The 12501-nt window shown below is 41.6% G+C and overlaps 1 long non-coding RNA gene across 2 annotated transcripts in view; it reads left to right on the top strand.

Moving 5' to 3' along the window:
• The window catches only part of LOC139756480 (uncharacterized), a 52599-nt gene that overhangs the window by 35545 nt on the left and 4553 nt on the right, over positions 1 to 12501 (top strand). For both annotated transcript variants that reach the window (XR_011714357.1, XR_011714358.1), the window contains exon 2: positions 3462 to 3668. This is a non-coding gene — a long non-coding RNA (uncharacterized lncRNA). The remainder of the gene's footprint in view (positions 1 to 3461; positions 3669 to 12501) is intronic.

Here is a 12501-nt window from a genome sequence, read left to right as displayed (position 1 = left end):
AAACACTTCACTTCCTCCAGTTTTTCTCCATTCAAACTCACCTCCCAATTGACTTGACCCTCACCCCTACTGTACCTAATAACCTTGCTCTTATTCACATTTACTCTTAACTTTCTTCTTCCACACACTTTACCAAACTCAGTCACCAGCTTCTGCAGTTTCTCACATGAATCAGCCACCAGCGCTGTATCATCAGCGAACAACAACTGACTCACTTCCCAAGCTCTCTCATCCCCAACAGACTTCATACTTGCCCCTCTTTCCAGGACTCTTGCATTTACCTCCCTAACAACCCCATCCATAAACAAATTAAACAACCATGGAGACATCACACACCCCTGCCGCAAACCTACATTCACTGAGAACCAATCACTTTCCTCTCTTCCTACACGTACACATGCCTTACATCCTCGATAAAAACTTTTCACTGCTTCTAACAACTTGCCTCCCACACCATATATTCTTAATACCTTCCACAGAGCATCTCTATCAACTCTATCATATGCCTTCTCCAGATCCATAAATGCTACATACAAATCCATTTGCTTTTCTAAGTATTTCTCACATACATTCTTCAAAGCAAACACCTGATCCACACATCCTCTACCACTTCTGAAACCGCACTGCTCTTCCCCAATCTGATGCTCTGTACATGCCTTCACCCTCTCAATCAATACCCTCCCATATAATTTACCAGGAATACTCAACAAACTTATTATTATTATCATTATTATTATTATTATTATTATTATTATTATTATTATTATTATTATTATTATTATTATTATTATTATTACTATTATCATTATTATTATTGTTATCATTATTATCATTATTGTTACTATTATTATTATCATCATTATTATGATTATCATTATTATTATTGTTATTATTGTCATTATTATTATTATCATCATTATTATTATTACTGTTATTATTATTATTATTATTATTATTATTATTATTATTATTATTATTATTATTATTATTATTATTGTTATTATTATCATTGTTATTATTATTATCATTATCATTACTAATATTGTTATATTACCATTCGTATTACTATCATTATTGTTAAAAAATAGCATCATCATTATAATCATTGCAATTATCATTACAATTATTAGCCATGAAACCCCTCTGCCACCCAGGCAACAGAGCCAGACCACCAGGGAGCATCATGATTTCCTAAGACACAACAAGATGGGACAAAGAGAAAATACCATTATCTGTAATTCCTCACACGATCTTCCGTTCCCGTCCCACGGAAATGTAATCGGGGAGGAAATGTAATTACTGCTGTTTCTGCCTCTCTCTCTCTCTCTCTCTCTCTCTCTCTCTCTCTCTCTCTCTCTCTCTCTCTCTCTCTCTCTCTCTCTCTCTCTCTCTCTCTCTCTAATCTATCTATTATCCATCTATCTATCTATCTATCTCTCTATCTATCTCTCTATCTATCTATCTATCTATCTATCTATCTATCTATATATATATATATATATATATATATATATATATATATATATATATATATATATATATATATATATATATATATATATATATATATATATATATATATATATATATATATAAATATATATACATATATATATATATATATATATATATATATATATATATATATATATATATATATATATATATATATATCTTTTTTCATATATATATTCGCCATTTCCCGCGTTAGCAAGGTAGCGTTAACAACAGAAGACTGAGCCTTAGAGAGAATATCCTGTAATTCAAAGCATATCCAATACTATACTTTAACCTCTACAAAACAGTCAAAAATCAGAAGCTCTGAGGCGGGGGGTGCAAAAAAGCGAACGAGTCTTATTTCAAGAGTCGGGAGCATTTTACCTCCATTGGCGGGAGCAGAAGGAAATCCGGCACGGCACCAGCACCACCCAGCCACCCTCTGCACCAAGACCTGCTGCCTTCCCTCTCGTGGAGAAAAGTTCCCTAATCTGAAACTTTCCCTGGGGCTCCCCAGAAAATGCATTTACGTGGAAACGAAGATGAATTACCGATGTAGGAGGGTTTTGTGAGTATTGTGACGTGGATTTTGATTTATTGTGGGGATGGGTGAGGGGGAGGAAACATGGAAAACCTCTTGGAAATGTGAAATTTGTGGTCTGAGCTTCGGTCAGGAATGGTTGCGCTGGGTGGGGGTAGGGGGTTCCCCTCCACCTTCTTTACCCATGGGATGACGGGGGAGGGTAACTGTGTGTGTGTGTGTGTGTGTGTGTGTGTGTGTGTGTGTGTGTGTGTGTGTGTGTGTGCTTCTTGACACCATATATATTTCTTTGCCTCAAGAGCCTCCTTTTTTTAACTCTCTGGAAGCAGTTGTTTGTGGGTATCTTTCCCTCAGTGCACACTAAGAACAGTAAGAGATAACCCTAAAAGCTCGATAATAACCTTTGTTACCTGGATAATAAAGACGTTGACGTATTATCATCAGCAGTGACTCTCCGCCTTCTCTATGGGTAAGCAAGCAATGGGTAAGGGCAAAGGGCATCCCCTTGAGGAGGTTGGGAGTTCGATGTCAGAACCCTGTCTGTCCTTTGCCCTTTGCCAACCACACCACACCAGCATGCTTGACCCCCAAGCCTCAGGCCTGCCATAAGTACATCACCAGCATACTCGCACTACATCAAGATGTGAGCAACTCCTCCGCAGAATCTTTCCTCACCTTCTTCTGGGATTTCGGTTCGCTGGGACCTCAATGATGAAAAATGTCCCAGGTCCGACGCCTGGGTGCCTGGGGCATTACATATGTATTCCCCCGTCACTGATTGGCCATCCGGCCGACGTGTATTAATGATGTATATGTCTGGAGGGCAGGACAGGCCTCGGGAGGGTTGGCTGGGAGGGTGGGGCAAGCGGAGGGAGTAGAGAAGGAGAGGGGGTGAGGGTGACAGAAGGATAGGGAGGGGACAGGAAATCATGGGGGAAAAAACCGATACAGGAAAAGTTGGAGGGATTTTTTTGTTGCTGTATTTATGCCTTTCTTTTCATTGTCAATATATATATATATATATATATATATATATATATATATATATATATATATATATATATATATATATATATATATGTATATATATATATATATATATATATCCCTCTAATGTATTGAAAAAATATATCTCTTGACTGTTACCAAATAAGTATGTAATAATCCTTGTGAAATATAATTTGCACACATTAATGTCATCAAATATGCCATCAGTCTTATCATTTGGTGGATGATACTTGCCACAGACCATAAATGAATGTCCTGCAGCACCTTCATATATCTCATGCCTCAGTCTTCTTGAAAAAAAAAGGCAACACAGTTTATTATAGAAATATCTGTGTATATATATAGAACTATAGAACGTCAGTGCTGTTTTCTCTTTCGTTCTTTCCATTTTCTTTTCTCTCTGTCTCCCTGGCAGGAGTTAATTCGTGTTGGACGAGGAGGGTGGCAGGGCTAGGTCGCGTACTACAGGCGTGACTGCACCAGGGACGTTGATGGATTACCGCCAGCTTGGGCCCCCTCGGCCTCCCGATCTTCAATATGGCTAGGGCCGCCAGGGATCGAGCTTTGGTCCTTCAGGCACCGTTCGGGCAATGCCGCTGAGAAGGGGCCTCGCATCCAACCGGTAAAGTGATCACTATTGTCTCAGTATGGAGGTTTGTACAACCCGGCAGGATAGAGGGAGAGAGAGGGAGGATCTCGGGTTCCCAAGGTGTGTGGTGGGTGTCCGAATGCGTCGAAGGGGAGGAAGGAGGAATAGAGTTGGCTACGAGCACAAGCCGGGGCCAGAGTTCGGGACGCGGGCTTGCACCTCGCGACAAGTACTAATGACCCAGAAGGAAAAAAGGCTGGCTGGGTTCTTACAAAATGGAAGAGTACGTTCTATCATGTGTTTTCAGGGATAAAAAGGAAATATCTTCACATGTCCTCGGCCCAAAGGTTTTATCACGAGCCTGATGCACCAACCTGTTCTGTCCGGTGAAAGACCTATTCATTAATTCCTCTAACCCACTCCCCTAGACCCCCATCTCATTCACCCTTAACCCAAGACCCTCCCCCTACCTCTCCTCCCTTACACTCATGACGTAAACTTGGGTTATAATCCAAGGGAATTGAAAAGAAAATCCTTTACTATTTTTCCTAATCTTTTTCTTTTTTTCTTCCACAACACTTCTTGAAGTGGAGATAAATGGGATGGTTATATGTCATCTCGTCTCTTCCACCCACAAGTGTCGGGGGAATTTAGAATCTTTGATATGCTATCGGAGACACGACCCAACCCCTCCCACCACTTGACAGTGTCAATGAACTGTTCCTTACTCAGTGAAATCCGACTTGACTACCCCCTCTACGGACGAGGGAACAACACATTGATTACGACATTACGAGCCTTGGGTGTGATGTCGTGATCTTTTATCCGAACCTCAAAGGGTCAAATCAAAGGCCATTCCGTCATGCTCAAAGGCTTCAGCCGTCGAGGCCAAAGATCGCAACGTAGAGTTCAAGGTTTGCGCGACACTGTGACCAAGGGTCGTACCGTCGTGCTTAAGAGTCGTAACGTCGTGCTCAAGGGTCGCAACACTATGATCAAGGGTCGCACAGCCATACTTAAGGGTCGTATTTTTATCCCAGTAGCCCTAACATTGTCTTAAAAGTTACATGAATTTAACACTTATGTATTATGTATATATATATATATATATATATATATATATATATATATATATATATATATATATATATATATATATATATATATAAACTCCAATACCTGACTTGAATAATAGTTTACGTAAATGCTATTCATTTCAGTCCTAAATCAACGTCACGGAAATGCAAATTGGTGGACGATTAGAGTCAATCGAGGCAAATAGAAAACAAGTCCAAAACTGAACAGGAATTTATCAGGGTTCACCGAGAGAGAAGGAAACAATTTTCTCTTTTCCTAGAAGAGGCCAGGAGTGAAGGATTCAAGAGACGTCTATTTCACTCCGAAAAGCCTGCCAGGCTGCTGCTTCTTTCTTTTTTTCTCTCTCTTTTTTCTCCTCCTCCAAAGGGGCGGTGGACTGGCACCTGAGTGTGCGGCAGTGCCTCACATCTCCAGAAATCATCGTTCGCTCTGGACCTCCGAGAGTCGAAGTCCTGGTCCCTCTGGTGACTGTAGGTTCGTCCACGGACACTCACACAGGTCTGGGTCCTCTCCTGAGGTCCTTGAGGTTTCTTCACGGAATGAGACACGGGGCAAACACGACGCCGGGGAGTTCCTCGTCATGCCTCTAGGAGGCCAAACCAAAAGAGGAAAGCTCGCTAAAGAAAGCGAAGGAGCGGCCTACCTCCCAGCGGTGCGCTACAGTGCCATTCGTCTTGTTAATTCAGGTGCCATTAAGTTGAAATTAAACAGCGACCTTCGCATCTGTTGGGACGACGGATAGGGAGAACATTTGTCACTGGGATAAACAAAATCGGGCACCCATTCATCTGGAGCCGGCACTCACATCCCTAGTCCCATGGCCTCTTTCTCTTCCTCTTCCTCCTCTTCCTCCTCCTCCTTCTCTCCACCACTCCTTCTACTACAATCTGTCTCTCTCATTCCTTCTCCCACAACCTCATTTCCCCCCCTCTCCAACACTCATCCTCTTTCATTCTTTCTCCTATAGTCACTCTTCCTACCGAACAATTCTCCTCCCATACTCCTTTTTTTCCACTCCTCCCTCAATCTCCCACAATCCTTCTCATTACCATCCGGTTTCCCCCACTGTCTAGGTAAACAGTCATATGACTTTATGATGCAACTTCATGCTCATGCAGTCCGTCATTCTCATGTAATCCCAAGTACTCACGTATGCTCTCATATTCTTTCCCTCACTCCTTCTCGCACACTCTATACCTCACCAAGTGATTCACAAATACTGATGTAGTGGTTAGAAACGTGGAAAACAAGCTTAATTGTGGAAAAATGTGAAGTGAGTAATGTATAGTGGCGAGAAAAAAAATTAATTGGACATACATGATACTCAATAAACCGCTGTAAGAAGAGGAAAAAGGCCTTGATTGATAAACTGCAATAAACTGAAACACGGAAAGCAATGCCAAGCTGCATCTAACAAAGCAAGTGAATGCTAGGTTTCATATCAGGAATATATTATTATAAAAAGTAATTCACAGTATTTATTCTTTACAACTAGTTCGAACTCATTTGGAATACCCTGTTCAGTACTGGCCACCAGATATGATCAAAGACGAATCACAACTAGAGTGAATACAGAGAAGAGCAGCACAATTAATTTCCTCGTTCAAATATTTTTTTTTCCTATTTGGTCATGCTTCCCATTCATACGTTCCTAAAGATCTTCATTTACAGTATGCCTTCTACAGACAACATGACGTTCCTTCTTGGCTTTTTCTCTGCTGGCGGTTATGCCGGCGGGAGTGATGGGTATGTTGAAGTCCCATGTATTCAAACAATTAGGCAGAGACTTAAAAACAATGAACAATAAACGAAGTTCATAGGAATAATCTTCCCTCAATCGTATGTGTAAAAAAACGAACATCAAAATTAATCAAAGAGTGGGCTATGATTTTACGCTCGTTATCAGCCGAATATCTAACAGAATCGAGCATGCATTTCCATGACAATTTACCAGAGTATCATGTCTTAGCAAAAGCGTTTAAAATCCTCCTGTCTTCCAGTGACCTTTAATACTGGATCCATCCGCCCTTTAATAACGCAAGATCCAATGATATAAGAAAGATAAAAAAAAATGTAACATGATTTCCTTTCATAAATGAAATGATATGTCGAGGGTTGGGCTTTGGTAAAGGTGAATGGACGAAGTAAGACTCGAACTCACGCACGCACACATGCACGGTCGCTAATCACCGCCCAAGCACCTTCGGCCACGACGGTCTCTCCCCCCCCCACAAACCAAGTCTGTCCTCCCACCTTCCCACACTCCAACTCCCCCTCACCAACCTGCTGCACATAACGCCAAAATGAGACCTAATTTTCTGGGGGTTTACGTTGTGTGGGATGCCAGCGTTCGTCAGCATTGTGACGGACGTGACAATGGTGGTTTGACCTGCTCCCGACAGGAAGTTGTACCCGCTTGCCTGCAGTTATGGGCGCGAGAATGTGAAATAGAGAGAAAAATAAATAGGAATGTCTAATTGGTGGCTAATGGGCTCTGATTTGTCTCAATTGGGGAGGTTTATTAGCGTGGATAATAGATATTTAGCATTTGTCAAGAGGTTGCAACGGCCAGTGCGAGTAGTTTAGGGTCATTTGGTAGTTAAGGTGTACTGCTGATTGGAGGAGGGGTTCAAAGACTGATAGTTAGGACACATTTTGTCTTGATGTTTCTCATATATTTCGCAAAGTTATTCTCATATGCACTGCTATATATATGCCATCCTATATGAGATCTTCCTGTAACAGTACTTATGTAAGAATTCTCTAATCCTATTTGGATGAATGGTTCAGCTCATTTATATGAAAAATATTCATAATGCATTTACATAAGGAATGGAGATATAAGAAATGAATTTATAATTTTCAAATGCTATAGTAAGTTCTTCTTTTGGTATAGTTATTTTCTGATGGAGTAAGAGTAATATTTCCTTACTTCCCCCTCCACAAATGCCCCTACTTCAAGATCTTCATTGCCTATGAGATGCCCAAAGAGAAAGCTGAACGAATAGAGCGACAAAAAGAAAAGAAGTATGTAATATGAGAGAACGAATATAGGAAAAGGGGGAATAGATGGAGAGGGATTGGTGTGGAGAAGATGAGAGTTATAGAATGAGTAGGAAAAAAAGACTGTTTTCTGAAATGGTAGAAGAGGGGTAGTACCAAAAGGAGGAGGAGGAGAAAGAAGAAGAGGAGAATGAGGAGGAGAACGAATAACATAGCGTCAGGAAGGATTGGACGTAGATTGGAGTTAGGGAGCGAGGGATTGGGAGAAGAGAAGGAGGGAAGGAGGGAGAGAGAGAGAGAGAGAGAGAGGAGAGGGTGGGGGGGGGGCAAAGACCAGAGACGCAGGAGAGGTAGGCCTGAGTTATGTGGAAAGAATTTATTAAAAGTCTGGTATCTTGACAATTCCGACTATTCCGATATTGGCCTTGATTTGTGTCTGGCTATTATTGGAGGGTAATTTTGCCCTGTCCTGTGCGTATTGGCGTTTGGAGTGGAAACTGGCAGTGAGGTGTGCCCGAAATACATTACATGCAAATTACTTAGCCAATAGACGAATGGATCGCTCCAATTCCAACTAGATATTGAGTTGGATGGAGACGAAGGATCTTCTCCTTTTTTTTTCCTCCTCCCCCCACCTCCATCCCTCCCTAAAAGGGAATTTATTGTGCTTTTTAGCTGAACATTGATGAAAAAACTTGAGGTACAATATGTATGTAGACCGTGTGTGTTGGATCGCCTGAAGATGTTATGGTGTGTGATTCTTTTCTGCAAACGAAGAGGCGAGTTTATTGTGCATACCTGCCCATGCTGTGGACTGTGGCGCAAGTGAGGACACAGAGTGTATGCAGTGGCTATGGCCAAGGTTTCAATGACTGAGTTGCAATACAAGTTGCAAAGAATACTGTTGATAGGGATTGTACTGCAGTACAGGAGTTATTCACCGATTTGCATGGTAAGGGAACTATTTACCAAGGTTGAGCAACAATGATTGGACTATCTGACATGCCGTGTATATATATATACCTACTTACTTCTCTCTCTCTCTCTCTCTCTCTCTCTCTCTCTCTATATATATATATATATATATATATATATATATATATATATATATATATATATATATATATAGATAGATAGATAGATAGATAGATAGATAGATAGATATAGATATATATACATCTTCTAACACACACACATACAGGCACAAACACAGGACCCGTAATTAAAGCAATAACCCTTCCCCTGACATATGACACCATATATGAAACGTACAGTTCCATGGGTCATTCCCCTTGTACATATCCCCAGCCGGACTCCTGGAGGTGTATTGAGTGGCTCCCGTGAACGCTGCAGCAGCCGACCTGACCATCATCTGTGACTTGATAAATTGGGTAATTATCGTGCACAGCCGTTGGGGGTGGGGGAGGAAACAATCGTACACTCGAACACTTTTGCCTTCGTGCATTGGCCAGGTATTGTCGGACGTATTATTGTGAAAGAACATAATTGTGTGCAGGGGTGAGAGGATATTAGTGTTGAAGATGTGTGTGTGGAAGACGAAATTGTTGCCTTTCAACATGAAGGAATATTACTTTCAAATGCGTTTATAGGGTAGGATAAATCAGTAAGCATCTTAAGTGACTTTGAGTAATAAATGTTATATGAAAGATAAGCATTACAGTGGGATATGCTTCAAAGAATCTTTAATAAGGTCAATATTCATTCTCCTGGTTGATAAGGAATGTCCTACATCTATTGATGTGTTTACTCCTTTCATGAATTTTCATTCAGTTCTCATTTTGAAGGTAGGTCTCTTTAGTATTGCGCAGTAGCCAGGTGTTGATCAGAATTCCTTTAGTTGATATATCTCGAATCTTAGAATTGTAGAATATATTCTGTAGGAGTCTGCGTGAATTGCCTTCGAGGTTGATCTAAGATCAAAGACCAGGAGGCTGCTAGGATACAGCCTCTAGTGATTACAGTCGTAGTTTCATCTAAATCAGGATAGATCTCGGCAAACTTTGATGTACACACACACACACACACACACATACACACACACACACACACACAAACACACACACAAACACACACACACACACACACGCACACACACACACACACACACACACACACACACACACACACACACACACAGATCCTATAAGTTTTTTATACCAGTGTGATAACACCAACAGTGAACAGTTCTTCGAAAGGTGTTAAGGCAGTACAGTGACCATAACATGAAATCAAGAAACTTGATAAAAAAATTTAATGAAGAACTTTTATAGTGAAGACTAATGGATAAATAGAACTGGCTTTGATCAAACTTATAAAGTTTAGTAAGTTGTATGAAAACAGAAAAACTTAAAAGGCCCGGGCTAGAACGCTCTCCTCGTAGTTTGAAAATAGTTACAAATTATAGATGTTTACTTAAATATACACACAAACACACACACCAAGTAACAAAAGAAACCTACTTTGTTTACGCCCAAGGACACTGGCCAAATACACACACCCACACAAACACAGTAACAAAATACACCCATTTCAGAATTATTTTTGTGTCACTCCCGATCATAAAATGCGACAAATAGCGGGCAATTCCCATCCCCCTCTACTTGATGGAGGAATGACACAATAGACGACCTCTCTTCATTGGGATAATTAATATTTTTTTCCCTCCCTCCCAACCAACAAACTGGGGTACGGAAATCTTATATAATCCCCTCACATTCATCTCCTGCAGAACTTGCAGTTTTCTGGAGCCTTTAGATGAGCTGGTATTCGCTCGAACCTGGCCAGTGAAGCTTGTTTCCTATCGTCCAACTGGTTCGTTGGTAGCCAGTGAGATTCAGGGGTTTTTGGAGGGTTTAAGGTTTAAGGTTTGGGGTCGTCAAGGTTCGGTTTTTTTTTGGATGGTTTAAGGTTTAAGGTTTAGAGTCCTTAAGTTCATTATTTTGAGAATTTTGGAAGTGCAGGTCATAGTGTTAGTGGTAGTTAAGGTAGCCTAACATTCATCGTTGTAAAGATGCCTTTAGTGGTAGTTATGATAAATGAAGATGTAATTGATAAGAGCTGCACTTGAGACACGTGTAGATTACTGCCAAACCTATACTGGTGGTAGGAATGATGGCACTGATAGTAGTGTTGGTAATATAAGTGACTTTGGTTTACAGTAATACGTTGGGTGTTGGTAACGTAAAGTTAGACTGCGTGAATGGTGGCAGAGGGGATGATGAAAAGTAGGCGATTGTAAGTATTTGTAAGTTTAGTTTAGTGTTGGTAATGGTATTTATGCTTAAGCAACTAATAGTAGAACCAGAGGAGTGATACTTAATTGTAGAACTTGTAGTGATGACGGCTAAAACGTTAGTAGATGTAGCACAATGATATCAGCATTATAGGTCGTTGCAGTGTTGTCAGTTGTGGTAGGGATGATAGTGTGGCAGTGGTGGGAAGCGTTGGTGGTGGCAAAGTCAGTCACGGAAGACGCAAAAGTGTTTGAAGAGCAAGCACTACGAATGATGTCTGTTGGAAGTGGTAGTGGTGGTAGGTAAGTCAGGATGGCACTACAATATCAGTCGAGGTAAGAGGAGGGGGTGAGTGGCTACAGTGGTAGTAGTAGTGGTAGTGGTGGTAGTGGTTGCAGTGATGGTGGTGGTGGTGGTGATGGTGGTGGTGGTAGCGATGGTGGTGGTGGTGGTGGTGGTGGTGGCGGGTGCGAGATTATTACGTTTAGACTGGACTGTGTCGGAGAATTTAGACATGACGCGAGATAGTGAGTGAAAAATGAGGTAGGACAAGAGCCAGGCAATATTGGCAGGGTTTGGACAGCACATGGAGCCATGGTGGTGGCGGTGGTGGTGGAGAGGAGTGTTGGGGAGGATTGAAGGTTGCGATGGAGGGTGATTTAGAAGGTGGGCGTGTTGGAGAAGCAGCAGTGTTGAGGGAACAGGGATAGGTTGGGTGGGTTGTGTGGTTGAGTGTTATCGATTGTTGATAATGAAAGCTGATGATCAGTGTTGGAGATATGGTTTTTAGTGTTGTAAGTTTTATTTCTTTTATTTTGTGAACGACTCTGAGGAAGAAATAGGAAATAAGGAGTGAGGAATGTTGCCTAAGGCACTGTTGGAGGAGTGAAGGAGATAGCGAAGCAACGTTGCAGAAAAGAGGGAGTGTAGGAGATGGTTGAATGGGGTTCCCACGAGTGAGTGTGAGGAAAATAAGAGTGAGCAAGAGTAACCAGAAGGAGGAGTAAAAGGGGGGATATAACGAAGCGATGTTGGAGGAATGTTGGGGAGAGTGGTGAGGGAGATTGGTGAAGTGGTGTTGGAGGAATGAGAGAGAGAGAGAGAGAGAGAGAGAGAGAGAGAGAGAGAGAGAGAGAGAGAGAGAGAGAGAGAGAGAGAGAGAGAGAGAGAGAGGCAAGCCCTGAGCTCGGCAGTGTCGACCTAAATGTGGCCGTAATGAGAGGCATCGCTCATTGCGACCATCCCCTACGCGGATGAATGGCCACATATTACTCAACTGGGCTGGGGAAACTTTCTTCTCTCGCTGCACACTCTCAACGGTGGATAAACGCCGCATCATCTCTCTCTTCTCTCTCTCTCTCTCTCTCTCTCTCTCTCTCTCTCTCTCTCTCTCTCTCTCTCTCTCTCTGGACAATGGATGAAAGCTCATCCTATCTCTATCTCTCCCCTTTCCCTCTCTCCTCTTCTGTCTCTCTCTCTTTCTTTTCCTTGTTTCTGTGGTGAGCTCTACG

This window comes from Panulirus ornatus, chromosome 22 (genome assembly GCF_036320965.1).
Source record: "Panulirus ornatus isolate Po-2019 chromosome 22, ASM3632096v1, whole genome shotgun sequence".
Lineage (NCBI taxonomy): Eukaryota > Metazoa > Arthropoda > Malacostraca > Decapoda > Palinuridae > Panulirus > Panulirus ornatus.
This window is presented reverse-complemented; position numbering and strand designations above follow the sequence as displayed.